The sequence below is a fragment of the Notechis scutatus genome, chromosome 1 (assembly GCF_049901735.1).
Source record: "Notechis scutatus isolate UNSWTSFEM ecotype Mainland chromosome 1, rNotScu1.2, whole genome shotgun sequence".
Classification (NCBI taxonomy): Eukaryota; Metazoa; Chordata; class Lepidosauria; order Squamata; family Elapidae; genus Notechis; species Notechis scutatus.
Window position 1 is genome coordinate 246,402,985 of NC_142009.1, and position 5,195 is coordinate 246,408,179.

A 5,195-nucleotide genomic window follows, 5' to 3' on the forward strand; every position below is an offset into this window, starting at 1 on the left:
ATCTGGTTGTGCAGAACTGGCCCCTAAGTGACTCTTTAAATACCTATAACCACTGTCACAGTATTCTAAGATTTGAAGTCAGAGGAGGGGACCAATGATAAGCAGCCAGTTCCAGAGGTAGTCCAGAAGGGCTGACAGATGATAAGCAGCCAGATCCAGCACTACCAGACACACTGTTGTCTGAGTGGCAGAGGAAGTGGGTCAAACCAATGGCACAATTACAATTGATTTCTGAAGATGAGGGTCTGGAATTACTGCCTCCTCCAATGGAAGAGCTCAGTAGACTGCAAATGGAGTAGAGCAAAGGAGCTCTGCGAAACTGTTTGCATGGAAGGAGTCCCACTTCACTAAATGAGGTACACCAGGTTGCCTTCTGTTAAAATGGAGTAGTAACTTGACTTTGAACCTGGACCAGCTGACAAATCTGCTATACGCTCCAACCTTCAGACTCAACTTGACTACTTTGCTGCATGCTGCTTTGATTTGGCACTCTTGTAAAGCCAAACTTGCTGAACTGTGTGGAAAACCTGTATCTAGGCTACAGGTGTTTGTGTGCTTGCAAGCCTCATTTAATAAAGAGTACAAAATATTCTTCATGTGTTTGCGTATGCTTGGCCTGGGATACGACAAATATAGTACAATGCTACATTAACTGAAGCCTATGATGGTGAGGGGAGACATAGTTCCTGCCAGTGGAAAAGCTCACCTACCCACAAAAGTTACAGACCCTTAATGTGGCAAATTAAAATATTTATTTTTTGGTGGTGGTGGTGGTGGTGGAACATTGCAGTAGAGCCATACATGGATTGATTGAGCTGTTAAACACAGATGGAAGTGTGAGAACACAGATGCCTGGAACAGAATCTATAGTTGTACAAAGACTTCTGGAGGAAGTACCGAAAGTAATATATTTTATGCCACTTCTTTCAGAAATTTTATTAAGCCATTATGCCAGGTTAACAGCTTATCCTATGTTATGTGTGTCATTGTATTTATTTTTGCTGTTATAGTTGTAGAGATAGTTTTAATACCGTTAAAACCTGAATATAGAATCTTATGAGGTTGTGGAATATTTGGCTTGTTTATAAGGAAATATTTAAGGTGAAAAAGAATCCATAATCCATTTTCCTCTTTAATTTTCTCTGTTGAAAGTCTGACACCCTGAAGATGTGTGTTTGATGGATGTGAAAATGTACAATTGACTATTTATATCTTATGTATATTTGGTGATGTACATTTGAAGACATTTGAATTGAATTAAAGGTATATTGGATGTGGTGGATTGTGGTAAGGAGGTGAATTCCAGAGGAGTAAGGGGCAACTTACCCCAGATATTAACTGTGTGAGAAAGAGGGTCAGCCCCTCTATAATAATTCACAGAGTGTATTATAGATGCAGATAGTAGAATGCTCAGTTTGGCAAGATTGTGTCTTGCTAAACTCAGAAAGAACTCAGCTTGGAAAAATCACTGTATGTCTTCTTGGTTTGGAGCCTGACATTGAAGAAGTATATTTGATGATGTATATTTGAAGATGTATATCTCAATCAATCAGTCAGAATAGAGTTGGAAGGGACCTTGGAGGTCTTCTATTCCAACACCCTCACAAGCCTTTGCTTGAAGGTGTATATTTCATTGACAAGTATACCAACAAATCAGAGGAATAGCCATGAGATCATTACACTAAAGACGCATAGAGAGATTGTAATGCAGAATCTAGAAACCTATGCATGCATACAATCAAAAGTATGTATCATGTACATAGATGACATTTTGTCATAATAAAAAAGGTCAACTAGAAAAGACACATGAAACAATGAACATCATCTTCAAGGAAATAAAATTCACAAGGGAGGAAGAAAACAACAATACACTGCTCTTCCTGGATGTCATAATCAGCAGAGGAAGTGGCAACAAATTAGTCTATCAAAAAATCACCACATAAACTAAGTGCTCCACTATGGAAGTAACACCCAATTCACACAAGAGGAACTGTGTAAGAATATTGTTCCGGTTAGCACAAACACATTGAAGCAACTCAGAAGATTAAAAAAAAAGGAAACAGACTGCCTATACATCACCTTCCAACAAACTGAATACCCACACAAATGTATCAAAAAGTGCCTGACCACTCAATCCACGGCACAAGCTAGAACACTAGGGTAGTTTACAACACAATTAAGACAAAGTATGCAAAAAATAATACTGCCATACAGCAGAAATTTTTCAGAAACAACCAGCAGACTATTACAATCACATGGCATTATCATAGCACGCAAAACAACTAAAGCCCTCCATAATATCTTAAGGAAAACAAAAGACCCAGTGGCCCAAGAAGAAGAAAACAGGATTCAACTACAGCCACTATTTGGGATAGATGAGAAGAGTGCCTACATGAAACATCAACCAGCAAGTCAGAAGTCACAATGAAAACTTCTTAGTTTCACAATACACGGACAGACTTAACCATAGTTTTAACTGAGCAACGTAGTCCAAGCTAAATCACTTTGGCATTCCTGAAGCTTAACACTTGGACCAGTCAGCCACCAACAGGGACATAATGATTAGTATATCATTAAAAAGAGGCAATAAAAAGGCTCCAAAGGAAACAAAAAAGAGCAGAACACCTTCTTGCCAGCAATCAAGACCCAAATAAGCAGGGATTAACACCAGGATTCTCACCAGACAAACAATTAAACAATAAACAGCAGCCTAATTAAAGAATTATGGTATCAGACACGGTCAAGCAGTAGCCTAATCAAGGAATTACCAAAGAGAAAATAACACCCACTTATTGACAGAATAAGCTATTATAATATATAAACAGAAAGCAAACCCTGCTCCCTTCTAAGTACTGACCATGTTACCTACTGTGGTTGGGTAATGAAACGTGTGCAAGCAAACAACTTAGAGAAAAGCTCAGAGAACATCACAGACCCCACATTGAAAACAGCAGGAAAACTTTACTGTCATTAGAAAAAATACCATATTATTTATAATTATGTTATAGTGATAGTGATAAGTTTTCTAAAAAATTCACGCAGGGATAGAGAAGACAATAAAATGTTGGTTTGTTTGATTTTCTTAACATAGCCATATAATCTCTCTGCAATGTGACAATAGGTTTGTCACATTGCAATTAATATTTAATATTCCTAATATGACAATAATAGAAGGACCACAATCAAAGGAGATGCAAAATGAAAACTTAACAATTAAGTGATTATTCTTTTTGAGGAACTGTCCTTAATTCCTATTCAAAATAACCAATTTTCTATGCAAAAGAATTGTATTTTTATTTCTTAGCAGCAGTGGCTTCCCAGGCTAAATAGACTTCCCTGTTTTTGACATGTTTGAAACTCCCCTGCAAGTTACTGTGATCCTTTCTTCTCAGAAAATTTAGGTTGCTTGTTTTACTACTTCCCACTGTCTGTTCACTTTGAAATAACAGGTTTAACAAGGCTGTTTGTACATACTTTGAGCTTTACTTTACAAGCATTAATTAATTCCCTGCAGTTTTTTTTTTTGCAGGCTTATCAACTCCCAGACTGGCTTCTTGTATCTTTCCACTTCCACATCTCTCTCTCTCTATTAGCAGCAATTGAGAGTTAAAAATACGCACTGGGAATTAAATAGTTCTGAAATAAATGAGCTGGAGGAACAAAAGCAAGTGATTTTGTTCATAACAAGAGTGGATTTTCTCTGATAATTTGAATCTTCTTATTGAGTTTCTGACTGAAAATAATTTTCTTACACTTGTTTAAAAATTGAACTCTATTAAACTCCTTAAGGAATGACAAATACTTCTAGAAAAGAAGCCTCATTCAAACTGCTGATGGAAACATAAAACTTTTAAATATTTGTCTTAATCACATTTTTATAAAATTTGTGAGAATGGAGTGACCCTATTCTGATAAAGCCACCCAAATAGAATCAGGACAAGCCATGCTAGAACTAAGGCAAAGGTCTTTAAGTGGGGAATGGACGAGATGTGACTGTGGTGCTACGGAACAAACTACAACACACATAGTTCAAGAATGTCTCCTCAGGAAATTTCAGGGTAGCTGGGATGATTTTATCACATTCACACCTGAAACTGTTAGATGATTAGCTTAGATGTTGAATTATAACATCCATTCCATTGCAATTCTGTGGCTCCATAGTATAATGATTTTATTATAGTTTCATCTTAATTTAATATTTTATCTCCTATATCATATTGTCCACATATTACTTTCTATCTATCTATCTGTCTATCTGTCTATCTGTCTGTTTATTTATGTATATGTATATGTATAATGTGAACAATACGATATAGGAGATAAAATATTAAATTAAGATGAATATAATAAAAATAAATTCATAATAATATGGAGCCTTTATTTAAATTAAATTTGTATGTCAATGATTGCATGATCTCTGTAGGTGCCATACATTAAAAAAAAAACCCTATTCTGTTATTACGATGCCATTGGCTTTTGGAATAAGATACTTTCTCTGAGCAATGACCCAGATTAAGGAATCATGTGCAGTATCTTTATCAATAACAACTGTGAAGCACCAAGACGAATATTGTCTAGCTCTACACTAAGGAAATGTATGGAGGTGAATTGGTTATGCATGAGAAATCCATAGCACAAATACCAGTACTGTATTTTCAACAGCTATCACACCTGCAAAAATTTAATCACTTTATGACTTCTATTGATCGTCTTAATTAAGCCTAGTAGAGTGGAGTAGGAAAAATACAAAATAGAATGGCTCGTACAACATTGTGACATAAGGACACATGGCATTTATATTTTTTATATATGGACTGAAGTGACAAAACATGAGACAGTAAGTCATATAGCATATTTCTGTGCTACTATAGAATCCTCATGAGGGCCCAATCTCCTCTGTGTTTGAGTAATGTATCTTATAATTCCATGTTGAAAATTGTTTCCAAACTATTTTGGGGGTGAAGGAATAGGAATTAGCTATAAATCTTCATGCAACCTTAAATACAGAAAGGGTCTTTTAGACCGCTAAGTCTAACTCTCTACTCATTGCAAGAATCAAAATTAAAGCATCTCACCTAGGAAGTATATTACATGCTTTGATGTTGAGATTTATCATTCCCTTTTTTTCTTTTTTTGAGTAATTTTCCATTAGAAGATTTTTGCAAGGATTAAAAAAACTACAGAGCCATGGAAGA